At 45.1% G+C, this 27,491-nt stretch overlaps 1 protein-coding gene across 3 annotated transcripts in view; it reads left to right on the forward strand.

Moving 5' to 3' along the window:
- The first annotated feature begins 3,291 nt into the window (after positions 1-3,291).
- Positions 3,292-27,491, forward strand: part of LOC109387436 (uncharacterized) — a 282,885-nt gene continuing 258,685 nt past the window's right edge. For all 3 annotated transcript variants that reach the window (XR_002125001.1, XR_002125002.1, XM_019651312.1), the window contains exon 1: positions 3,292-3,692. The gene's annotated coding sequence lies outside the window, so the exon portion shown is untranslated. The remainder of the gene's footprint in view (positions 3,693-27,491) is intronic.

Here is a 27,491-nt window from a genome sequence, read left to right on the forward strand (position 1 = left end):
CGACGTCCTCCACAACTAGAGTGAAGAACAGAAATGACAGCAACTTGTATGTTCCCCTTCCCCCAGTTCCCCAGCACTGTTCCCATCCCTGCAATTCCCCAATAAAAATCTTAAAAAACAAAACCACAAACACAAACCAACAAACAAAAAAAAACATCCTTTCCCCGGTATGAAATGCTCCAGTTTGTCCAATTTACATAACAAGGCATGTTACACAATACATTGCAAAACATATATTAATTGAAAAGGTTAATGTTGGAAAGGATCAATTTCTTCCTCCCTAATAACACGGATCTAATTAAATCTTTCCACAAGCAGATGGACGATTCTACCCTCCAAATCGAGATATTTATGTAAATATCACTGAGCTAATTGATACTCAGCTGAATCAAAGGAAGGTAAACAACAGGCTTTCATGGTGTCAACAGTTGTGAGTTTGATTTACTGCATTAATGACTTCCTGTAATGAGCTGTTATCCCGAGTAAAAGAGATTCTGGGATCTAATTTATTTTCTTCATTATTAGAGTTACGTTGAGGGTGAGCTCTGTTTCCAGGAAGTAGCCAACTTAGAGGATGGGAGCTTCCCACAGATCCCCTCCATCCAGGGCGAGAAGATGTGTGGTCCTGCATGTGAGTTCAGCGACTCATTGAGGAGGATGACACGAGGGACCTCCTGTCATCAGCTAATAACTCCACTGAGTCACGGCAGCGTAGGCCGGGGAAGAGCCTGACTGAGAGTTTAGAGTTTGAAGTCCATTGCGTGGCTTTTCCACCATGGACTATGTTTTTGGTGGGTCGCCACTTCTCAGCTCCGGTTTTTTATGTAATGGAAGGACAAGCCCCTGCTGGCTCATGCTCAGGCTTGTGGACTGGGCAGCAGCTGAGAGACTAGGCAGGAAGTGTAACCAAGGTGGAGAGGACCATGTCAGTGGGTGCTGCTATTATTACAGGGGTGTCAGTCTTTCATTACATCTCTCTTTTCTCCAGGTCATGCCAGCCCTCAGGTAGAATGGTCACTCCCTCCCTGCAGCCTCACTGGCCACCTTCAGATTCTCCAAATCTTTGCTTTCTTCAGGCCTGGAGTTCTCGTCCCTATGCTCGTTGCACGTTGGACTCCTTTTTCATAGTGCAGGATGCATCTAAAATGTCCCCTCTCAGAAAGTTCTCCATTCAGTCTAAATAGATGTCCCTCCCTGTTTTTTCTCCATTACCGCATCATGGTTTATTTCCATATAACTGGGCATCAGTTATTTGTGACAAGTGACTTATCTGTGTTCTCAGTTAATGGCTGCCTCCACTGTTAGACTGTGAGGGCAGGGGCTGTGTCTGTTCTGTTCACCAGCATGTCCCCGTCACTCACCATAGTGTCTGACTCTAGTGGACGCTGGATGAGCATTTATGGAATAAACAAATGAATGCTGAATGTTGTTCTTCATGGCTAAAGGGTATTAGTAGGTAATAATTAGTATTCTGGCTGTAGCTCACGCCAGGGAGGCTTTGGAACGCTGTACATCCGACTTTAAGGATTATAGAAATACCCACGGTCAGAATGGTCCATGATGTTACCACTGAGCTGAACATCAGTGGTCAGGAGAAGGAACTGGAGTTTTAAATAAAGACAGAAAGCATGGCAGCCACTGAGGACTTGATTATGTCATTTGGAAGGTAAAGCAGACTTCTGAGACGACCAGGAAACAAGGCAATTCCCCCACAGAGATGTCAGGCTCCGCATTGACCAAACTGTCAGGCAGTTTCAGCCCTTCGTCTGGGCAGGCTTCTCTGGCTGGAAGACCCTTCACCCTTCTCTTTCATCAACGTCAACTCTTCCTTGAAAGCCCAGATCAAATGTCACCTCTTCCATCAAGGCTTCTTAATGCAAATTAGCGAGCAGCACATTGTAATGCCACTTTATTATAAGGCTTTGTCCACTTGTGTATACACACACACATGCACGTGCACGCACACACACACACACACACACACACACACACAGACACACACACAGTCTGGATTTCTCAAGGAGAACAATAGTAAAAATTTATTTACAGAAATTATTGCTCGCCAAATAGTTTTTTCAGTTTATTGACATACAGCTAACATTGTTTGCCGTTTATAAGCATCTCTGCATTGCCTAGTATTCTCCTAAGTGTTTAATGCACATTATTTGATCTAATCCCTCCAATAGCACTTACTATTACTGATCTCATTTTGGAGAAGAAGAAACTGAAGAATAGAAAGTTTGTCACGCACCTAAATTTACACAGCTGGGGCCTCATGCTAGCTCCTTACACCTGGGCAATTCTAGGACTTCCTGGGGTTGGTGTCTAGACTCCATACTGATGTTAAAAAGGGAGTAACATGAGTAGAGGCTGCTCATGGAGGCAGTGGTAGACGGGCGCTTTCTCCATGGCACTGTTGTGACAAGACTTCCCGGGGGGTTCCAAGTCTGGCTCCATTCCATGGACACCAAACATGTCATCCTATACATACACAGATGTCCTGGCTCAAACTTTGTGGTTATATGGAGCACTCCCCCCTCGGGGTGACACCTTGTATGTTTGGGCTGCTTCCTAAGGCTACCTGGGACACCATCTAGCAGAATCTGTTAATTTCCTGATATTTTGGATGTTGTTCTCCTTCCTTCACTTTGTGGTTGTCATCAGATCAAAGCACCACTAAACATTAGCCATTCTAGGCTCGGATAATCTGCATACGCAGCAGCGCTCTGAACGATTTCTTTACCAGCCTCAGTGGCCTGTTTCCTTTTCGAGCACCCCTCCCATTCAGTCCTGAGCCCAACCCTCTGCAGCCTGCAGGGGGCGCGCCTCAAACCCACTGCGCAGCTGGCGAGAGTCAAGACTTGGCAGGATGAACGGGAGTGGGTGGGCTCAGCGGCCCTTCTGATGCTGGCAGCCCCGGGCTTCTACAGAATTGCCAGTTTTCTTGCTCACTCCATGGTCCCCGCAGAGCTGAGGTTTTACACTCGGAGGGGACGGTTCAGCTTGGCGTCCTCCGGGGGTGGACTAACTCCAGTTTCCTGTGCACTAGACCAAAAAGTTGTGGCGAATAGTGGTTAAGAGCCTGCGATTTTGAGGACGATCCCTTGGGTTCCAATCTGTCTCAGTTTCCTCACGTACAGAACAGGAATAAAAATAACACCGCCTTTCCTGGGGCTCAAGCATGCTTATAACAGTGCCAGGCACATAACAAGCAACCAATCAATATCACCATTATTACTATTGTTGCTACTGTTACCTCCCTGTCTAAGGAGAGTACTTGGGAGGCCACATCTGACTCTCTCTTCATTTCTGCAGAGCCACCCATGCTGTGCTTCGGCCCCTTTCCCGACGGTTTAGCCACCTGCCTTTTGCTTCTATAAAACTGCCCTAGACCCGAAAGGGATCTGCTCCACCCATCTGGGACTCTGATTTAAAGTGGAACTGACGATCTCTCTAGGCATCCAGGTGCATTTGTTAAACAGACTGAGCTGTCTAGCATGAAATTGAGATAAAATGGCTCTGTTCCTGTGAACCCAGCTGGCTACACCTGTTCTTTGCCCAGGGGCACCCATCCCTCAATTTTTCTGTCATCCTTTTTGTGTTTCTACCTGTAGATCAACTTGTAGACTATTTGACCTCCTAAATTGGCCTTCTCTGCCTCTGGTCCACCTGGAGATGCTGCGAAAAGACAGGTAAGCTCTTTGTTCTTCTCCATCATCAATGTTCAGAGGGAGCTGGGGAGGATTCTGGTAAGGGCTGTGCTCGTCTGATGTCACTGACCTCGCGCGCACTGGGGAGGACCACCTGAGGATACGAGGCTGCTGTCTGTCCGGCGAGGGGCAATGTGCTTCACGCTGAACGTGCACTATGATACGATCATTCCTAGGTGCAAATGGGGTGAGCTAGTCTCAGAGAGTTTACATGCCTTTCTGAGGTCAGGCTGCTAGTAAGGGGTGAAAACCAAGATGGGGACAGTAGAACAGAGTGACAATGAACACAGCATAAAGGTCAAAAGAGAGGTCATTGGACCAAGGAGGACCTATGGTGTGTATCTGTAGGCACTGGCCATGTGAGCTGGGGCCAGTGGCTTTGCCCCGCAAACGAAGTGTTCTCTAAGCTTTGGCGCCCTTATCTGTCGAATACATGTGCAATAACCCTGCTCAGATTGTGGTGTGAGGGGTCCGTGAGCTGCTGTGTGTAGGTGTTGTGCACAGTGGCAGCCACTCATCTGAAAAGGACCTGCCCTGCCTGACTCCAGAAGCAATGCTGTTTCCAGGCTCCGTGGGTGCCAGCCATTCCTTACACGTGCTCCCCATGTAAGTCCGCAGCCTGCCGGAACTCCATATGCTTGTCATAAAGGCTCCTTCTCTCTGCTCCCAGGGACCGTTCCCGGTACGTTGATGTCAGAGCCAAGTTCACTTTGCTCAGTTTTCTTCTGTCTCCCCCATGGACTGCGGGGGCCTAGAGGACACTGACTAAGCCGTTTGCAAGCTGCTTCCTAATACCGTCCGCAACATTTTACAGGAGCTGAGTGGAGGAAACGTATGGCTCTGATAGGAATTCAGGGGTTCCAACTTATTGCTGTGTGACCTTAGGAGAGCAATGTCACCTCTTTGGAAGTTTGATTTTCTCATTTGGTAAAGTAGAACTTGTATTAGTAATTTCCTAGGGCTGTCATAATAAAATACCACCGAGTGGGTGGCTTAAAACCACAGATATTTCCTCTTTCAGCTCTGGAGGCCAGGTTCTGAGGTCACGGTGTTGGTCAGGCTGGTTCCTTCCGTGGGCTCGGAGGGAGGATCTGTCCTGTGCCTCTCTCCTGGCTTCCAATGGTCACCGTCGGTTGTCGGCAGTCTTCGGCTGGTGGTAGCATACCTCCAGCCTCTGCCTCAGCTTCACATGGCGTTCTCCTTCTGGGTCCAAATTCCCCTCTTCCTCCAAGGACACCAGTCAGAGGACCAGGACCCACCTTATCCAGGATGACCTCATCTTAACTTAATGACATCTGCAAAGAGCCTATTTCTAAATAAGTTCACAGTCTCAAGTACTGGGCATTAGGAATGGGACACATATTTTTATGAGACACAATTCCACCCATCACAGGATGATAATAAACCATGATAACTCTGATGCCTATTACTTAGTAATTACATACATGTGCTGTGATTTGATATTTATATGCATTGCCTCTTTGACGCCTCATAAAGGTTGTATTATTGTTTGCAGTTTACAGATGAGGAAAAAAATACCTTGAGAGTTTAAGTAACTTCCTCAAGGTCACACAGACAGAAAATAGTGGAGCTGGGGACACGGGCCAGCAGACTGCAGTGTCCCACTCTTAGGCTCTGTCTCATTCCGGAAACAACATCTCCCTTGTTGTGTGGGTGAATGAGGTAATGCACTTGGGATGTAAAGTGTAATGAATGACATATGGCAAGTGCTCCACAACGTGAGTTGCATTTCAATCTGTGCATCATTTCTAAGCTACCCTGCACCTCCACGTTCCAATGCCCTCACCCGGCTGCCCCCTCCTTCCCGTCTTCTTTAAGGTCTAATCACACACTTGACACCTCCCCTTGGATGTCTGATAGGCATCTCAAACCCACCACATGCGTATGGTACGGACCTGTTGACTTTCCTCCCCTCATCTGCTCCCCGCGGTCAAGCGGTCCTTACCTTAGAAATGGCCCTGCCGTCCACAGCGCAGTGCAGGCCACTCCCTGGGTTTGTGGGTGCTCCTCTTTGCATATCACCCATTCTCTTCTGTTAGGAAGTCCTGTCTATTTTACCACCAAACACACTCACCGCATTCATCACACCTTGACAGAAGTGGTAGTTCTAACAGGTCTTCCTGCCTCCAGCCTAGTTAGTTCCTCTGCGGCCCATTCTCCACATAGAAGCAGACTACGTGTTCTTTTTAAAGGTAATTCAGATAACATTAGCATTTCTCGTAAAAGCCTCCAGTGCGTCCCATCACACTTAGAGTAAGATCCGAAAGCTGTGCCACGGCCTCTGCCTGCCCTTAGACCTCACCCTCCTAAACCCACTGCTCTGTCCTTTCGGGAAATAACATCCCACTGCCACCTGATCTGGTCACCATCCAGCCTTCAACCCAAACAGCCTCTTCAGACTGAGGGTATGGCCTTGGTCTTGATCAACGCTTCGTCCCCAGGACTCAGAACAGTGCTTGGTATACAGTAGGTACTCAAGGGCTGTTTGTTGGCCTAATGGAAAAGAAGCAATGTGAATTCAAGGACTCTTTTGCATCCTTAGGGCCTAGTATCTGGCACATAGTAGGCCCACAGTGACTGTTTTTTCAATGAGTGAAACAATGAAGGTTTGTTAGATGTGGCCTGCAGAGTGAGGACTTAAGTAAAGAAGCCAGTGCCTCCTTCGTGTTTTCCGCTCAGCGTTCACGGTGTAGTCTCTGTTTTAGAGAAGACAATGCCCCTAATTTCCTAACATTCTCCTAAAGAATGATCTTCTTAATTCCCTGCTCCGTGTCTGCCAGTCTGCATTTCAACGGTAAGCAGGGGCAGAAAGATGGAAATGGGGCTGCCTTTCTCTCTGGGGACAAGTTACCATTCAGCCTGGCCACCGCCTCTACTCTTGGCCCAGCCGGGTAATCCAGCCCTCGGCCAAACAGATGGACAATGGGACTGATGAAATGAAGATATCCATGTAAATATCACTGAGCAAATTGATGCTCAGCTGGACTAAAAGAATGGAAACAAGACAGGAACACGATATTAACAGCTGGGAAGATAATTTACCACATTAACGCCTTTTCCTGGCAAGCTGCTCTCGGGAGGACAGAGAGCCAGGATCGAATTCATTTTCTTGATCAGTGAAGCTGAATACAGAGGTGACACCTGATACACAAAGCCCGATGAATCATACAATTAGTAAATCACCTGGCCCTGGTAGGAAACCCTAGGTGCTGACATCAGGTGCTTTCCTGTGGAGGACAGGCCTGCAACGGGATTGAAATAATTCAGTTGTTCTCATTCATGATATATTGTGACAGCCTACTGTGTGCCACTTTGCTGAGTGCTGAGACTAAAAAGATAAATGCGGTCACTCTTGTTCTGTACTGTATTTTCTCCGGAGAGAGAGAAAGAGAGAGAGAGATTTCCAATACATGTAGCGCAGGATTGTAGAGAAGCGTCCACAGTGGGAGGACAAAGGAGAAAGGTGGCCAATTCTTGCATTGGGGTGGGAATCAGATAGGCTTCATGGAGGAGGTGACATGAAGATTAACAGGAGCTCAACACAGATGAACAGGTCAACCTGGGCAGAGGGAGCAGCAAGAACAGTAGAATGGAGTTTGGAGAACTATGAACAGTAGGATAATGATGGGATTTAGGGGTAGAAGGGGTACACTCTGAGAAATGAGACTAAAAGCCTGGGTGAGGAAGGGCTTGACAAGCAAAGCAAGTCGGACTCTCTCCTCCAGGTGTGGAAAGCCCTACATGGTCAGTTTGTATATAAGAAAATATCTCTGCGCTGCATGTGGAAGGTGATTTGGACTTTAAAAAAAAATCTGACTGAAAATAGGAGAAACAAAAGTGCAGAGACATAAAAAGGCTGGTGCCAATGGAGTGGTAAGTATGTTGTCTTTTCTGGAGCATGGGATGCGAGAAGCAAATCTGGAAAGGTTCATACTGGCCTTTATCTTGGTAAAGTATTTGAACTTGATAAAGCACTAAACGGTTTAAGCAGGAAAATGACAGGACAGGCTTTGTATTTTAGCAATTTCCCTCTGGTTGTAGAGTCGCTTCTAAAGTAACTTGGAAGGCGCAATGCTACTAGAGACAAGGAGAGTAGCTGCAGCTATTCCACTGTCCATCAAAAGACAGTGAAGGTTGGAGCCCAGGTGTTGTGGGTTGAATTGTGTCCCTCCAAAAGACAAGTTCAAGTCCTAATCCCCTGCGTGGGTGAGCATGACCTTCGGGAAACAGGGTCTTTGATGGAATCAAGTTAAGATGAGATCATACTGGATAGGAGCCCTAATTCAATAACTGGTGTCCTTAGAAGAAGAGGGAAGTTTGGACAGAGGCACAGACAGGGAGAAGGCTGTGTGACAATGGAAGCAGAGTTTGGAGCGCTGCGTCTGAAGAAGGGCAAGGATTTCGGGGAACTCCTGGAAGCTGTGAAGGGACAAGGGCGAACCTTCAGAGAGAAGATGGCCCTGCCCACACCTTGGTTTCAGACCTTCAGCCTCCTTTCGTAAGGCTTGGGAAGCATTCTATTATAGTCTGCTTCAAAAGGCTGCTTTTTAAGCTCTCAGATTCCTGAATGCCAGTTCAGATGTACTGAATCAAAATGTCTGGGGATGGGGCTTAGTAGCCTCCATTTTAATAGTCTTTTCCAATATTCTTATACTTACTTTTGAGAGCTACTTGTCAGCATCATGAGAAGTTCTCTGCATGTTGAGATCATTAGAAACCCCAGTGTCACCCCCATGAAGTATACATAATTACTAGGGGATTAAACAAATATGACTAAATAGGGAAAGGGCCGAGCTCAGAGGCTAGAGTGATGGTGTAATTGGGAATGACCAGAGGGCAGTGTATCTCAGCCTCCATGTCCTTGAAATGGCACATAGTCTTCCTCTTGCTCACCCTGGGATGAGATTTAACTTTATAATGATCTCTACAAGCCACACAGTCCTTAGGGAAACTACCCATGGGACAGGGTGTTGTGACTTCTCCATGCCTGATTGTATGCATGTGGGAAATGTCAAATTCCCCACCGAGGTTCAAGTTAACGGGAGCAGCCTCTAAGAGACCTTTTTTCTTTTTTAAATCTAAATTTAAGAAAATCTCTCTTTTTTTCCTCACTGAATAATTCAAAAATTGAAAATGTGCATGTTTCAAACCTCTATTGAGCATTGCATTTTCCTCTCCAAATCACATAATTCTAGAGTCCTTTTCAAATTATCATCTACTGTGACATTTTCTAAAGAACAAGCTTGAAATGCAGCTAAGCTACCGCGTGGCAGAGCGTGGCAAGGACCAGACGGGAAGCCCATAGCCCTGGGTCCCGGTCTCACTGTCTCACTAGCCAGCTTGGTGATTGTGAGGGAGTTTCTTTACTTACCAAACTTGTTTTTCCTCACTCTTCTTAAACAGAGCTCAGAACTTGTCCCTTGGGGTTATGGTAACTCTTAAATGTGAGTATCGCTGCCATGTGTGTGATGTGTCTAGTTTTGTATCTGACAGAAACTAGATGGTTAGTAAATATCGATTTCCTTGCGTAAGAGGTACGTTTCTGCATTCAATGCACAGCACTTTTTTGAGTTGGGGGGGACCATAGTCATAGAAAAATTTCATTGTTTATGATTCTTTGCTGTTTTGATGAGTCCAGCAGTTTTGATGGTGATTAGAGGTGTGACTGGTCTGGGGCACTGTTTTTCAAAACAAGACCACTTGGAGAGCTTATTAAAATGTAGAGTCCTGAGCTGAAGTGTGTAATTCTGTATTTCTACAAAGGCCCCGGGTGCTGTCTGGGCTGCTAATCATGGATCATACTTTCCTCAAAAAGGTCTAAGGAGGAGCCTGGATGTGGATGGTATACTTGTGGCAGAGACTGGCCAGATGCCCAGCCACCCATTCGCTCCTCCTGGACCAGTAGGGGGCGCCAGAGCTCCTTGCCGCATGGGCCATATGGCTGGTATCTGGCCAGGGGAATAAGGGAGGAAGTGATGGGTTCCTAATTACAAGATGTCCCCTGATACTCTTCGTTGCCTCTCTTTGCCTATCAGTGGGTTGCATATAAAGCACTCAGTAGAGGGTTCCCAGGAGGGTCTAGAGCGTGGTAGAAACCACGAGACAGAGGAGCTGTGATCCCCAAACCACTGCTTAGCGTGCCAGTGACTCCTTGGAAGGCCCAATTAGGCAATGGCTTAAATAAGAAGTAAACCTGTAACAACAGCCGGTAGAAATTTCCGGACTAAATACAACAGGGTCCTAAGCTCCTGATTTCCATACCCCTCAGGGTGGGTTATCTGGGCAGCCAGAACTCTGGGGCCTGTCTCCTCCAGTTTCAAGCAGTCTCATCTATGAATGCCACTGTGTCAGACAGATATTAACATCATCCTGTGTGCTGTGACTTGAAGAAGTTGAGAAACGCTCTAAGCGATAAGAGTGTTAGGAAAATCTGGCATTCTGTTCTGGGTACTATTGTGTTTCATCACGTCACCTTCGTCTGTTTTTGTCACCTTCCTCGGCCTCAGTTTTCTGAAGTGTCCGCTCCACTTAATGTGACCGTTTTATAAGCGAAATGTTAGAAGACTTCAGTGTACCTGGCAGCGTCAAGGTAAAGCAGGTTGAGGTTGGTCGTTTGATGGGAGCAAAGGAGATTTGGCCATAGACACAGCATAGTGGATGGCAGAGGCTGAAGGGCAGTCAGAAGACTCGTGGGCTTGATTTCCAAATGAAGAATGGAACTCATTTTGAGAAATCAATTGGGTGTCATGGAATATTTATGGGACCCGCTCCTGGCAAGCATTTCATTCAACTAACGCACCCTCGTTTACAAGTCAGCTCCCAAAGTTGGCGCACGCGCCCCAACTCCTCCTCGTCACGATTACAAGCAAGGTTGCTGGCTACTTTCGGGTGGAATTTTTCAGCTCTCCTTGAATGTTCTGGGGTAATGGATTTTGTTCTTAGCCGTCAGACACCCTGCCATTTAGCTGAGCCTCGGTGCCGTCCTTGTGGGTAGAGTCATTCAGGAGCTGTGTCTCAAAGGCAGAAGCATATTTCACAGACACTGTAGAATTCAGACTCACAGTGCGGGCAGCTCAGCGCTTCTACATTTGACTTCTTCATTTTACAGATGAGGCCCCAGAAGGGGAAGTTGCCTGCTCGAATTAGTCTTACGGTGTGACTAGATTATCTCCTGATTATCCACAGAATGCAATAACCATCACAAGTCCATCTTTTTCCATAGAGAACAATGAGCATCCATGATGGGCTGACATTTGGTGGCTGTCCCTAGCCAAAAAGGTGTTCCCTGAATGCTGCTGAAATGAAAATCACTTTTATTTGTTACGTAGCAGGTCCTCTCAGGTAGATATCATGAAATATTTAGGGGGATGTAAGAAAAACAATGCATGCTATCCATTGAGCCAAGGAAGGGGTACAGCTATTCACTGTTTCATTTGTATCAGATAATTTAGAGACATGTTCTCATTTAACTTTGTAAAGTAGTTATTACTTTAAAGATTATTCACAGAGGTGAAGGGCTATTTTAAGGCAATATAAAGAGTAAGTAAGGGTCACAGCCCAAAGTAAGATTGACTGTGAGAATTCTTATGCAATTTGGGGCTTTGGATTTGAAGGTGGGCACTTGGAGGAGAAAGCTCTCTGTCTGCCTATAAAACCACACTCAATTCAATATTAGGGTTCTTCACAAGTAACCAAAAGCAGGACATTTCTCCCTTCCTTTCTTGAAGACAGCCAAGAATGCTTGCTTTTGGGTAATAAACAACATGTGGTTCTTTTTGTTGATTAAAAACAAATAATCTTTCCTTATAACTCTGTGGGAAAATAATCTTTGAAACACAGAGTCCAAAGTACCAGAGACCAGGACAAAAATGCTAGACTGTTTACAGTAAAGGCACACGGGAAGAACTGTGGGCCCTTCATGCTAGGTTCCTCATCCTAAAATAAGACAATTATATCAGACAAGCTTTGCAGTTCCTTCCAACTGGAGCGTTCTATGAAAGTCAATGAGTTAGATGAGAAGTAGCACAGCATGGTGGGTTTTCATCATAGGCATCGGGGCCACACAGACCTGGATTTGATCCTGGCTTCCATTAGCTTGTTGAATAATCCTGGGGAAATTGCTTAACCTCCCTGAATCCTGAATTTCCCGCTTTTACTTTTTTTTAAAGTGGAGGGAGAGCATTACAAATGCCTGTCTCACAAGGTGACGGTAAAACTCCATAACAGAAGGCTACTTTCCTAAGTACCATGTTTCCCCCAACTGGAAAATAAGCCCTAGCATGATTTTTCAGGATGCTCATAAATAAGCCCTGCCCCAAACATAAGCCCCAGTTAAGATCGTCAGCCAGACATGACTGTTTGACTGTTTGAGATTTTGGTACATGAATAACTGAATAAATGTAGGTTGTTGGAGCAAAAATTAATACAAGACCCAGCCTTATTTTCGGGGAAACACAGTAGGTATGTACAGGGTGCTAGCTAAATGGCTTGCCCAAAGTCACAGAGTCTATGAGAGGCAGAGCGAGTGCTTGAACCCAGTTTCTCTGACTTCCAGTCCATTGAGCTTTACATCATATTTAATTGCCTTGAGACACTATTAAGAGGTGACAAACATAAGAGTGTTAGAAACTTGCTGAGGAAGCCTGTGCTCATGTTCTCAGCTCAGCCTACCACTTTACCTGCTCTGCTTCAAGCTGTAAACACCACTCACCTGTACCTGATGTTATTTTCCTTGCTCGTCTCCCACTGTCATCCACACGCCGTACTCTAGCCACAGCCATCTTCCAAAAGTGAACCTGAACTGTATGTGCCTTCTGTGGCTTCCTGTCAACTAAGAATAAAGTCCAAAGTCTTTGTCAAGGTATCTCAGGCAGGGTCTAACTGGAAAACAGAGCACTTGAGTATTTCATACAGAGGGTCTTTAGTGCAGGGACCTGGTTACAGAGATGATTGCATTGCTGAGAAGGCAGACAAGGGACCGAAGCAACCCATATGTTAGGGACAGTAGGGCACTAGCACCAGCCCTAGAGACAAAGGGAGGAGGCAGCACTCAGGGACTAGGGTAACCTGAAAGCTGGAACCTTTTGGGAAGGTCAGTCCAGTGATGGAGGGAGCCATGGAGGAGACACAGCCACACCAAGATACTGCACAAAGCAGAGCAGAGTAACGGGGGGAAGTGGTTCCTCTGCAAAGACCTTCCTGAACGCCAGTAAAACAGCGAATCAGCCTCCCAGAACGAACTCACCATAGCGCACTACGTCCATTTTCATTCACATCTGCATCTCACATTTGAAGTCAAGGACTGCATCTTATTTATCTTGACTCCCCAGCATTGAGCACAGGAGCTGGCACATAGTAGGTCTTCAACAAGTGTGTGTAGAGTGGACGAATGAAAGATGACTCTGACTTGTATGATCAAAAGTCAAGATAGTTGGAGTCCTATACGATTAGATTTGTCTAAATCCAGTGGCCACCTGTGTTAGTCAGTGAGGGCTGGCATAATAAAATACCACAGACTGGGTGGCTTAGAAAGTGGATCAATTTCTCACAGCTCTGGAAGCTGGAAGTCTAAGGTCAAGGTTCTGGCAGGTCTGGTTTCCTCCGAGGTCTCTCTTCGTGGCTCGCCGGTGGCTCGCCTTCCTCCTGTGTCCTCACATGGCCTTTCCTTTGTCTATGCTCCTTCCTCATATCTCATCTTAGGACTTTAGTCACGTTGGATGAGCTCCCCACCCTTAGGGCCTCATTTAACATAATTACCTCTGTAAGGACCCTGCCTTTAAATCCAGCCACTTTGGGAGGTAGGGCTTTAACATAGGAGCTTTTGGGGAACCCAGTTTGGTCCATCACACTACCTCTTTGGGGAACTTAAAGGGATCAGATGAGTCTTGTCAGAGAGTCTGTTCTTCAAATGGTAGACCTTCGGTCCGAGGTGTCACAAGCCCACGTGTTGGCAGCTTCCTGTGGCTTCCCGCTGTCCACCTGCTGCTGGGTCAGTGGACCCGGCCTCCTGCATCGTTCCTGTGCTCTGGGGCCCAAGCAGGGAAAGCGACCCTCTCCATGCTGTTCTGAATGTCCCTGACTGGCTGTTCATTATTTCTTCAGATTTTAATAATGATCTCAGCTTGAGATGGGAAAGAATAATGAACCATTCATTCACATTCAAGACACTAATTAAAAAGGCACAGTTTTGTTTTCATGAGTTGTGCTGATGACTTAATTATCGCAAGACTGTGTGAAAATAACGAACGTCTCATTTTGGCGCTTAAAAGTGCCTGTAACTTAAAAGCACCCAGTGATGGCCGCCTTGAGCGTGTGGGATGGAGCAGGTAGGGAGACGACATGGAAGGGGCTGGAGACTTGGCTTCTAGTCCTCGCTTTTGGAGTTGGCTGAATTGCCCTGTGCTGACCACCACTTCATCTCTCTGGTCCTGTTTCTTCCTAAAGAAGCCTGGATGAAGTTTGTCGGACCCACCTCACTTCTCAGCTGTGGGGGTCGTATTGACCCTCTGCAGTGTCCTCACTGAAGGATGCTGAACTATGTCACATGACTGACTGTTGAAGGGACGTGGTCCGTTTTGTTTGCAGGAGACCATAAATAGTGACGCTGGGGTTGTGTTTAGTAATCTGAATGGCTGTCATTTGGAAGAGGAAGAACATTGTTTGTTGGGGGATCAGCTTGTACCAACGTAAATGAGTGCACATTGAAGTGGGGAGGGATTGGCATATATAGAGCACCTTCCTGAACCCCAGAGCTTCCTCATTATTTTATTTAATCTTTTCATGGAGGCAAGCATTATTTCCCCCCCTGTGTAGATGACTTTTGTTGGTGTCCCAACCCACAGAGACTTAGATTTCCTCCCGCTGCAGTCTGCTCGTTTAGTTGTAACCCATAGATGGAGTTTACATCTTGAAAGTTGTGTTCACTTATGTTTATGTCCTATTTCCTTTCCCATTCTCTCAATCTGAGTGCATTTATATATTTGCATTTCTTCATTTCTCGTTAATAACTGAGTAAGGGGCTTCATGCAGAAGTTAAACATGTTAAGGACAAGGTCATTCTGCCAGAAGTTTCTCATACTCAAGAAATTTTTAAAATTTATTTTTTAAAAACTGGTTTTCTAGATCAGTTTTAGGCTCACAGGAAAATTGTGAGGAAGGCACAGAGATTTTCCCTTATACCCACTGCCCCCACACATGAGGAGTACCCCCAATGTCCATATGCACACCACAGAGGAGCATTTGTTACAACTGTCGAACCTACATTGACACATCAAAATAATACCAGCCATAGTTTAAGGCTCACTCTTGGAGTATATTCCGTGGGATTGGACAAATGTAAAGGACATGTATCCATCATTACAATATCACAGAGTAGTTTCACTGCCCTAAACACCCTCTGTGCTTCACCCATTCATCCATCCCTCCCCGCACCCCTGCAACCACTGATCTCTTTACTGCCCCCATAGTTTTGCCTTTTCCAGAAGGTCATATAGTTGGAATCACAGAGTATGTAACTCCTTCAGATCGGAAGTATATACATTTTATCTAAAAGAAAAAAGTTTTTTGATATGGAACATATTTAAATGTAAGTATTTATTTTAAACTTATATTATATAAACTTATGTATAAACTTATGTATAAACTTATATAAACGCATGTATACTGGAGGTACCAGAGTCATCACTCATGGGGCAGGCGCAGAGATGTTTCAACACCACTGCCATTTTCCTAAGTGTTTGCCTCGCTGTTGACTTCTAGTCGCTCCCGGGCCTCCTCCAGTTTGGGGTAGCAACTCCTGGGCCACATCTACCTCTGCTTTTCTGGAATAAATCAGACAAAGATAGATATCAGCCTCCTGCGCACGGATGACTTATCCCATTTATCCTGACAAATGGAAGCTGTGTCAGCATTCACCAGCATCCGGTACAATTTCCTTGAAGCTGACTAACCCATAACAACCTTCTGCCACTTGGGAGGCAGAAAAATCATGCCAAGAAGACCAATAAAACATATGCAGCGTGGAAAGTGTCCTCGCTAGGGGAGTGTGAGCATGGAGAAGAGGCTGTTACCTGAAGAATGCTTCAGATAGGGAGCTCGAGGGGTGGTCCAGCCAGGGTGAGGCTTTCTGGGGGGAAGCCGCGGGCTAAGGCCGAGAGACATGAGGGGTCAGAGTGAGGAGTGCTACGCGGCTGCAGCGCCTGGTCAGACAGGAGCAGAGAGGCTCTGCTCTGGCCCAGATCTCCTGAGTTAAGAGTTCTCTCAAAGGGCAGACGGAGCCTTAAAAACACTTCAGCAGGAAAGACACATGGTTACATGGCCATTTATTTGCTTGTTTTTTATTCAGTTATGTATTGACTACTACATTTTATAATTCACACGGAGCTTTCACTTATATTTTCTCGTTTTTCCTCCCAACCATCTCATGAGCTAATTAGTTAGATGCTACAACTTTCATTTGACAGGTGAGCCACCTGAGGCTCAGAGAAATTTCAGACTTGTCCAGTATCATGTAGTTAGTTACAAAGATCTTCCTAAAATGTCGGTCTTTTGTTCAAAATATCTCTATTTGTTATGGAATTAAAGGTGTTTTCTGCATGACACTGTTCATCAGTGAGCAGAATTAAAGCGGAAATAAGACTCTGACTTTCATGCAGCAGATGAGGAGAAAGGAAAGCTGCAAGCAGAACACATGCGATCGTGTAGTAAGGAGAAGTTACTAAGCCAACCTTGACAGGACCCCAAGTATACTGCAACCTTAGAGGTCATCATTATGGCTACCCTTAGCTTTGGCATATAGGTTCTGAGAGACTAATGGGGTACAGCTGCTCTGTCCTCTGGCTCCCACACATGGCCCATTTTACAGGAGGCCCTAATTAAACTATTTAAAGGGTTCTTTACAAAGAATGTTACAAATAAGGGTATAAAAACAAACACATTCTCTTGGGCCGGCATGTGGATAGTCACACAATGTACAGGTGAACCCTTGGGTGAGTTAGTATTTATTTATACTACTGTATGCCAAGGTGTTCTGCATACATTGCCTTGATTAATATTTCTCATAATCTTGAAAAGTGGGCATTAAGAACTGTTGTTCCAAAGGTTCTATGCCATATTGCCCAGCTGGAGAGCAGCAACTCGAGCCTGAAACTAAGTCCACATCTGTCTGCTTCCTAAATCTGTGGTCATTCTTTTGCACCATGGTACTGGAGAAATGATGGGACAGCCTCCCCAAATAATCAGGAGGAGGTTCTTAGGAATGTGGGGAGCTGCCCTTAGAGATGCCAGACCAACGCGATGGGACAGGTTAAGTCTGGAAGAACCAAAGTTCACAGCTGATATGGTTCATGTGTATAAAATTATAAAAATAGTGGAGAAGATGGACAAATAGCATGAAAAACCTAACTTGGACTTGGAATCATACCAAGATTTGAGGGGTTGCATCCGTTTATTCATAAAGCACCTACTATGGACCAGGATCTTTTACACAGTAGGGACAGACCAGAAAGCAAAGCAAGGGCATGTCCTGTTCTCAGAGGCTTTCAATCTAAGGTGTGAGGTGCGGGACAGAGGCATCTAATTAACAAGTCAGTGAATGAATAAGATAACTTTAGGGAACAAATAATTTATGACATAATTAAAGCAGGATGTTATGATAAAGAAGAACTGGGGAGCTGGCCTATTTTAAGTGGGGTTGTCAGAGGAGGCTTCTCTGGGCCTTTGAATTTGAAAGGTGAGATCAGAATCCAAAGAAGGGTTAAAACATTCCGTGGACTGGTTCACCAAGGAAGCGTCTGTTTCACTCTGTTTCACTCTCAGGAAGCTCGCTTCTCTCGGTGGTGTCTAGGCCCCAGCCTGAAGCTCTAGCCTCTGACCCCTGGCCTTTCCACTCAAGATCCGTTTGTACTCTCTGAAGACCTAAATGTCTTCTCCCAAGCGTAACCGGTGACCTTGTTTTGAACACAATGGTAAAACAAGGAATTAGTTTTGGCTTTAGGGAAATTAGGTCACATAAGGCAGCCTGGTTTATATGCGTTTTGCATTGGATTCTGGGAACAAACTCTAGCTAATGAAAATGTGCTTTGCTTTGCCAGGTGGGTTCTGTGCATATATCTCCCTTGGGAGCCTTGTGTATGGTGGTATATCCTGGCCGGATTGGCAAGCTCCTGGATGCTCTGAACAAAATATCATTTAATAGCACCCCCATGTACCTCAACTTGTAACAACAGTCTCAAATCAGATTCCCACAGGTTCAACCCCAGGCTCTAGCCCTCAGAAGCTCAGCTTCCTGTCCTAGCTCTGCCTTTTCTAGTTCTGTGATTGGGGGCAAGTTGTGAGGCTGCTCAGGTCTTCAGTTTCCTTATCTATAAAATCAGCATCAAAATAGCTAATGGGTGGCTGCCATTGTTCTTGTGAATATTCTACAACTCAGATAAAGTGTGAGAAAATGTTCTATCAGCCCCAAAGTACTACACTCATGTGTGAAAGAATAAGACTTCACTTTGGGTGTTAGACGTAGAAACAATTAGAGGTGCTGTTATTTAAATCAAGCCCTTTGGTGAACTGCTGAAAAAAAGAATACAGAGAATTCTAACAGTGAGTTCAAAAGGCCAGCTTTGTACTGAGCTGATATTTTTTTAATAGTGTGTGCTAGCCACTAGTGTTAGTATAAGGTGGGGAAGCACCACAAAATATGATGATTTAAAGTTCAATTATACCTGAAGTAATTAACGAAAGGAATGATTTATAAAAATGAATCTTCTCTGAGAGTTATGTTTTATCACTTTATATAATTAAAACATGTTTATCAACCTAACTCTGAACTGATATAGAGGTTTTACATTTCAGATGGGTAAAGGCACTTTGAAGTAAAACAATTTAGCAGAAAGGGAGACTTGCTGTCTTTTTATGCTGAATGACAGAAAATGCAGCACAGAACATCTATATGCGTGATCGAAGGGCCCTGACACTGTTCTTCTTTCCAAGAACTTTGCTTCCCCTCCCTTAGTGAAAAAAATCAGCCATTTCTTTAGGCCTCAGGATCAAAGAATCGGGGTATTTATCTGTGTCACTGAGAGAATGCAACTACAAATCAGAATCTGAATTAGCAATGCAATTTATCTCCAAGTCATTTGCTCGGTGGTTTATCTTTAATTAAAGTCGTCATGCTCTTAAAGGGAGAATTCTGCTTCTGATTTTTTATTTCTCTTCCCAGGGAATGAGTTAGATCAGTATCTTAGCCATCAATAATAATAATCATTATCTGTATCAATTATCTACTGCTGCATAAAAAAATGACATCAAAGCTTGGTGGCTTCAACAGCAATAAATATTAATTCTAATTCTATTTACAATTTCTGTGTGTCAGCCATTTGGAAGTGACTTAGCTGGGTAGTTCTGGCTTAGGCTCTGTCATGGGGTTGCGGTTCAGATGTGGCCTGGGGCTGCAGTTCTCTAAAGACCTGGCTGGGGCTGGACGGGAGGACCCACTTCTATGTGGTCCACTCACATGGCTGGCATGTGGGTATTGGCTGCCGGTGGGAGGGCTCAGGTCCTCACCATGCTGATCTCTTCGGAGAGTTGCTTGAGTGTCCTCATGACATGGGGGCTGCTTTCTCCTGCAGTGGGCATTCCAAGAGAGCCAGGAAGACGCTGCAATGCCTTTCATGTCCCAACCTTGGAAGCCATACAGGGTCATCTCAACATCATCCTGCCAGTTATATGGGTCAGTCCTATTTAATGTGGGAGAAGTCTATTGAAGGGCTTGCAAACCAGGAAGCCTGGATTACAGCAGAGACATTTTGGAGGCTATAACCACATTATCATCATACATTTTTGAATAAAGGAATGCCTTAAGAAATGAGAACTATATTAACATTTAAGAAAAATTCTCTCTAGGTAGATTTCTTAAAGGGGAAGAGTATATTTGTAGATGTACTTTCTTTACTCTTGACTTGCCATTCTTTAGTTTTTAGTTGGAAGTAGGCAAGAATAATTTCTATCTAAACTTAATGTCAGTTAGCACAGTAATTAGAAGACAGTAGCTAGTCTCACATGATAATTGATGATAATTGCTTCCTCCTTTAATTGGTGTATAAACAAGACTACGCAATAAGGATCCAAACATTCCCTCAAAAGGAAAAAGGAAACCAAAGGAGAAAATGTGTCAACTTCATTTGCAAGCTGATAAGGAGCTAACAAATCCAGCCTGCACATCTACACAGCATCGAAGCAGCTGTTGCCCATGCTTGGTGCTTCCTTGGAGCTGGCAAGGGTTATGGTGGTGGGAGTGAGAAGGCCAGGCTGGCTGGCATCGGCTCCAGGATGCTGCTGAGATGTGTGCTGATGCCCAGCTGTCCACAGCAGTTATGCCAGCGTGCTGAAGTGTGGAAAGGTTGCTGATGCCAGAGACCAAAGCAGGCCTGTCAGTGAAAGATGGGAGGATGTCTGTCCTCCGTTGTTTCCTGTGCCTTCCTGAAACATGGTTCAGAGCACACTGGGGAGGGGATGAAGGCTAGTGTTGTTTTTGATGTGAAACACTCTGGAAGTCTGTATCATTAGCATCTGAAAGCTAAGAGGGACGTACAAGTAAGGAAGGCACTTAGGTAAACAGGGTAGTTGACATTTGTTAGAGAGGAGATCCCTGGAGCAATAACTTGTCCAGGATGAATGAAAAAAGATCCTCTTTTTTTTTTCCACTTTCTTTCTCTCAGTGTCATCTTTGTGGCTATGACTCAGGTTCTGGGAACATCATTTTGTTAGGCACAACTGTCCTAGAACAGGGGTTCACTTGTTTTCCAAATACCGTGGTGTGGGATGAGGCCCATGATACTCTTATGCATCCTATAACAGTGTGGACTCTGTTTTTTTGTTTTTTGGTTTTTTAAAAGATTTTATTGGGGAATTGGGGGAGGGGAACAGCGTTGGGGAATCAGGGAAGGGGAACAGACAAGTTGTTGTCCTTTTGTTCTTCAGTCTAGTTGTGGAGGATATTGCTTCACTGGCCCATGTTGGTATTATCATTATGCTCTTCCTGGGTGAGGCAGATCGGTCGCTGGCCATTGGACGGCCACTCGTGGCAGCTCATGGGAACTCATGCCCGCTGCTGGCCAGCCCCATGCAGCCTAGGCCATCGCTGGCGACTCACAGCAGCCCAGCTCCAGGTGGAGCTGTTGTTCACCATCTTAGCTGTAGAGGGCGCAGCGTCACTGGCCCTCATGTGGGATCCGAACCGGGGCCCTGATGCTCAGAGCTCACACTGCCAAGCCAACTCTTAACCAATGAGCCACTCGGTCGGCCCACAGTGTGGACTCTTGATTAATGAAGCACAGAAGAGATTTGTTTGCTGTGGCTTGAATGTGTGGATCCATGATAGGCCTAGATTGGATTCCTAAAGGAATCCCAGCTCTACCTGTACCTCTGAATGAATAGCTAAGCTGAAGCTGAGCATAATAGAACAGAAGTGAGGGGTGCACATGTTAGCCTTTAACTCCTTTTTACTGTCTTTTGATTCAGTTAATGTTAGTCACTGTAACAAGTAAACCCTAGACTTGTCACATGAAATACCATATGTGGTGGTGATATAGACACTCCATGCGGTCATGTGGGAGCCCAGGTTGATGGAAATTTTGGTAACATGGTCAGATGGTCTTTAGGGTCATCCTTGGTGTTGATACCCAGCAGGCAGAGGAGAGAAGTGAGAGAGACCATTGAAGATCATGTCTAGGCTTTTATGAGGCTGGTCTGGAAGTGGGGACACATGTCACTTGTGTCCCCATTTCATTGGCCAGAACTCAGTTATTTGGCCACACTTAGATAAAAGGGAGTCGGGGCGATGTAACTGACAGCCACTTCCAAATAACAACTATATTATGAAAGGGGAGTTTGGTTCCCTAATGGATAGCTTTGCCACCGTCTACAGACTTTTAGTCAACAAAGGCAAGATCATTTGATTTTGGCCCTTAGTTCCTTTGAAACCGAAATTCTTCAGCTTTATATTGCAAAAGGATTTTATCTTGGGAGTTTAATTTTTTTCTGCAAATATGGTAATGGAAGATGTTTTAGTCAACTTTGGGACATTTCCATGGGGTTGGTTTTAAGTTTTCAGAGTATCTTACTGACATTCTTACATCTTATCACAGAATCTACCGTGAACCATATTAGACCATTGGAGATGGGAGACAGAATTAGGAGTATATTTTTAGCTTACATACAAAGTTTTTGTTTGTTTGTTAGTTCATGTAATGAATTGATTGTTCAGAGTATTTCAGAGCTTTTGGGAGCAAAACCTGAGATACCCATCTGTAGCTCCAGAGTGACGCTCAGTGGAATAGTGGCTGGTATTGGAGGTGAGGTCGCCCCCTGAAGGACATAGCTTCATCGTGGTAAGGGTTGGATTAAGAAAGCCCCGCCCCAGGGCGTTGTTAGGGTGGGTCATTTGTTTCTCTGTCCTTCCTTTTGCTTTTAGAAAACTCCCTTAACACGGTACTACTGGTCCTGCTGGTCCCTCACTCACTGAACACTGGGCTTGAGGGGCTCTGGGCTTTTCTCTCCTGTTTTGGGGGTACACCTCCAATGTGGGCCTTTTGCTAAAGTGCACTGGGCAGCGAGGGCCTGCCGTTTGGAGGGAGGATGGCTTCAATCCAGTATCTTTAAGTTTGTTGGGTCACACACCTTAGCCGTGTCTTCCTCCCTAATTTTCACTGGTGATAAGCTGGCATTGTGATTCCATCTGACTACATATGACAATGTGTCAGTTGGCTTTGAACTGGAGGGATGTTATTTTTTGACCCTATCAAACCTTGACTATAGACTGGGTTGGAGCCCTGGCTGTCCTGTTTACGGTCTGTATAGTATCGAAAGAGCGTGTGGTTTCTCTGCGCTTTTCTTTCCTGCCCATTAAGTAGGGGTAATGGTTACCTCTTTACAGGAGTGTTGTGAGAATTAGACCTGGTAGTGGCTGTAAAATGCTTTGTACAATACCTGGCACACAGTAAGGATGCAAGAAACTATATCTTTTATTATGACAAATTTTTCAGGTGGATATTATATCATGTGTGCTGTATATATGTGTGTTGGGAAATGATTAGCTTTTACCTTTTTGGGGCTTATTCATGGTGACACATAATGATCAGTACCCATGTTATCTACAAGTACCAGTCATTTAAAAATCAAGGAGGGCAGCGGCAGCAGGCTCAGAAAGATGTGGGAGGCTCTACGCAGTGTGCCATACTGAACTGGAGTGTGCAGCTCGGCTCAAAGCAGTGGGGGGGCTTTTCGTCCCACCCTCCTTCTGCATCTTCTCTGCCCCACCACTACTCTGCCTGTAGGCCCCTGCAGACTCAGGTCATTTGCAGGGAGAGGCTGATGGCATTCAAGTGGATTTGGGTCCAGTTACCCATCTTATCACGTGGATTCTGGAAGAGGGAGACAATAGGACAGCCAGCCGCCTGAGAGACCAGGGCCGTTCAAGGGCTGCTTGTCACGTTCGGGAGGAATTGAAAGAAAGAGAGGACACAAGGATGCCTGACCTCAGTGCTCCCAGCTCCTCGTGAGCATGGCCTGGCAGACATCTTGAACGCTGGTCAGTTAGATTGACACGTTCAGCGGTAGCTGGGAAAGGTTGGGCTGAGACTAACTTTCTACCCATAAGGAGCAGGAAGGAGATGTTCCCTCGCTCCAATGAACAATATGGGGAGAGAAGCTTCTCAGCCTAGGAGACGAGCGTGTTTCCTCCCAGATGAAAATATAAGAGAGAGAGAGAAAGAGAGACGTCACAAGTAAGCTAACCTATATAATGAACTGCTATGGCTTTTGCCCAGCATAAGGAATCGCAAATGTTGATGGTGTGTTGTTCTTATTACTCTAAGACTGTCGTTTGCATATTGTGTGATAAAGCAAATGCATAATTATGTGATGTTACAATACTATATTTTATAATCTCATTGAAAATCTGGATTCTCAACATTAAGAAAAGAGGTACTAATGTAAGTTAAGAAGTTTAAGTAAAAACCCTGAAGCTTGGATTTTGAGTTAAAGTCATCAGTATGTATGTACAATGCATTTTATTTAAAACCTTTTTCCTAACCCAGCCCTTTGAAAAGGCCCTGAAGTCGTCATCTATCCAGTGACAATGAACATTCCCAGTGCCCAGTGCTTCCAAATACTGTTTCTCACTAGAAGGAAACAGAGCTTGTTGAAAATATTCAAGTTCAGCCTTAGACATATCTGAAATGAGAGGACCAGGAAGTCATCCAGTTACTAGGGTGATGGATAAAGGACACAGGGCTCAACAGGAAGAGGCTCCCACAGGCCAAAGATGGGGCATTTGAGCAACAGTAGGAAGATCAATAGAAAGAGACCCTCAATACATTTAAATCTTGAGTTTACAAAAACCTTACTAGGGCACATGCTGATAGATGTCCATGAACCAACTCATTATTTGAAAAATTATAAAGGGAAAGAATCACACATTTATTCTGCCTTTTCCCTATGACTGAATCAATGAATTACCAAATAGTTGATGAGATGAAGTTTTTCTGTATAAAACGATGCCAGCTAATCCATGAAGAACAAATGACAAAATAGGATATCATCCTTTTGTGAACTGTAATTGATCTCAGCACTGAACATCGGTGGCTGCTAATGTCATCAAAGAGGCCAGGAGCCATTATGTGTCCACTGATAGCAGAAAACAATGCCACCTGTGAAGCAGTCTTGCCAACACCATCTCATCTGAATCTGATCAAGCTTTCAGGTCCAACTATAATTTACAGACAATACAGAGGACAGAGGACAAAGTTAATGGATGTCACGGGGATAGGGCTATCGAAACCCAGTAAATTTAGTCATTGTCAAAATGCATTCTAAAATGCTTATGGAGAAAAAGGGAGAAATGCATTTAGTCGTGTACCGAAGCCATCATTATTGACAATAACAAAAATGTATGAAACCAGAACAGTCTTGGCAATATCAAGAATCTAAGTGTTTCTGGTAAATTAGACCTTGGATTTCTAAACAAATTCTGGCACTTGATGGTCTTTTGATCTTGGGTCACCCCCCTTATAGAAAAGATAAGAAATGTGAAAGTGATGAGTGACAATCCAGTAAAAGCCATCTGAATCTGAATTTCAAGCCTCAGTTTCTGCTTCTGTAAAAGAAGGGGAATGCTAGAATTAACGCTACTGGCTTCCCTGTGCCACACTCCCTGACTCCAGCCCGAAGACTTGTCACCCAATAGATGTTAGTTACAAATCATAATTTCCACAGAGTGTGTTCTCCTTTCTCAAACAAAAGAAAACAAAATATTTTGTTGATCGATTTTCATGATTCTCAGGAATTACATGTAGAGAGTCAGGATAATTAGTTCCTTTTCATGGATGGAGAAACTGAACACACTGCTCAGACTTGCCCAGGACCACACAGCCAGGCCCAGCTCTCCTGACCCTCTGTCCAGCCAGTAATCCTGATGTTGCGATGGCCCCAGGAAACCATCACACACACTGCTCATCTCCCTCCTCAGCTTGGATCCCAACTCGGTCTAATCAAGGGAGGCAGCTCGCTAAGACCTTTCCTAGTCTGTTCTAATCTGGCTTTACCTGAAACAATCACTGTGAAGAAGGAAATGGTCTAACAAGCAAGAAGATAGGAAGAAAGTGGAGAAGGGAGGGAGAGATGGAGGGAGGGAAGAAAGGAAGGAAGGAAGGAGGAAGGAAGGAAGGAAGGAAGGAAGGAAGGAAGGAAGGAAGGAAGGAAGGAAGATGTACTAGGCTTTCAGGAAGACACATTTACAAATATTGCACGTTTTCAAATATTGGCAAAGACCTGTGACTTGAGTTTCCTCTCCCCGTTTTTATAGGTGAGGCGATAGAAGCTCAGCAACGAGCGAGTTGCCCAGAGCCACACAGTTCTGAGAGGGCAGGGTCAGGATTCCAACCCAGGCACACACCCTCCCTCAACTCCAGGTCTCATCCTGCTCCCACTCGTGTCCTCTGGCACTCCCAGCTCAGCCCGTCCACGCCCCTGTAGCTGGCACCCACGGGCCATCGGAGTGTGAGCTTCACGCCTTCCGGAACTGGCATTCTGCATTGAGGGTCCTTTCCATCGCTCCTTGCAAACGGCAAGCTCTGTTTTTAGAAAAAGATTTGTCAAAGGCGTCATGTGGCTGGGCTGACAGCAGCGAGAACGTCTGTTGGCTTCCATCTGGGAACCAAGCAGCTACAGATTGGAAGATTTACTGCAGCCTTGAAGGTTAAAATAAGAAGGTTTATGCTCACAAGGTTAATGATTAAAAAGAAAGAGAGAAAGCCGGGGCTGCCCGGCAGTGCCATACGTCATGGCCATTTAAGATGTGGACTGAGCTGGGTTGATGGGCTCTGAACCTGCTCCCACCTCACTGCCCCTCCACGTCTGTGAAACATGGCGACCTCCATTTATAAAGGTGCCTGATCACGTGATTAAAGCTGCAGGTTTGGGGAAAACACCACTGAGCTACACGATAGCAAACCACCCCTCCCACCATGATTTCCGGAAGGGATTTAAACACTATTTGGGCATAATGTAAAATTACAAAGTTTGTAAAAGTTTCCAAGATTTCTCAGATGTAAACGCTGAGATCTAGGGAATGAACTTAGATGACTTGCACGATGTTACTCGACAGGTGGGTGACTGGCAGCTCATTTCAGCACAAAAACCCCCAAGTTTCCCATCAGAAACTCGCATCCCTGTTCTACCTTGGACAACAATGATCAATATTATTATTGGCCAGAAAGGTATTCTCTCTCGACTTCAGTGTTCAAATCTGTAAATAGGGCATAATACGACCAGCCTTTCTTACCTGGCAGTTATTTAAATTGCAAGCAAATACAGAGCTCTGGTTTCCAGTCTGGTATGAAAGGAGCTTGGATGTCGTCTCTGGTTCACGCAACATGAAAAGCTGAGCAAATTGAAAAGCAACAAGTCTGAGATCCATCAGAGACTTGAGGCCATAAGGCAGACTGCTGCCCCCCAAATTGAAGAGACAGACAGGTGGCTACAGAGAATTACAACTTACCGGAGCAGAAAACTTCACAGAACCCAGTACCAATCTAATTGATGAAATGTTGGAGGCTCAGGGTCAACAAGTCTGAGCCTTAAAAATTCCAGTGGCCTGTCTTGCGGGGGTGGGGGTGGGGCTACTTTTGGTAGTTTTACCTCCAGGAGCCCTATCATGTTCTCATACTGAAAATCAGAGAAACAGCCCCTTGCACTTTCGCCAGGGGAAGGGGGAAAGTAATCACTTTGAAATAGACCAGAAAAAAAGATTAAACTATATGAAAATAATTTTTATATCTTATCACCACTGATTCACAAATAAATCCTACTGAAATGAGGACAGGAAAGAAAAACTTGTATGAAGATATATGTGAGACCCCATCCATCATCTAGGCTCTTGGCTCAAGGATCTGAGTGACATAGTGACAGTTTTACAAACCACATTCCTGTCTGCGTAATCCGGAAGTCTCTCCCTCCTGCCCACGTGAAGCCCTGGAGTTTTCAATGCGTTTACGGTCACTACTTGGGACAAGAAGGGATGAGGGAAGGTGGCACTGCTACTTGACTTTAGCTTTTGAACACAAGCGGAATACCCTCACAGGTCTTTTTAAAAAGTAGCCCGAATCCATTTGTAGACGCCATATGGTGCAATATCGTATCTGAGCTGGGGCAAATCAGAAGGAGCCTAATAGAAGAGCCAAAACCTTCAAGACAAAGTTCTCTTCATTCATG

The sequence above is a fragment of the Hipposideros armiger genome, unplaced genomic scaffold (genome assembly GCF_001890085.2).
Source record: "Hipposideros armiger isolate ML-2016 unplaced genomic scaffold, ASM189008v1 scaffold_157, whole genome shotgun sequence".
Lineage (NCBI taxonomy): Eukaryota > Metazoa > Chordata > Mammalia > Chiroptera > Hipposideridae > Hipposideros > Hipposideros armiger.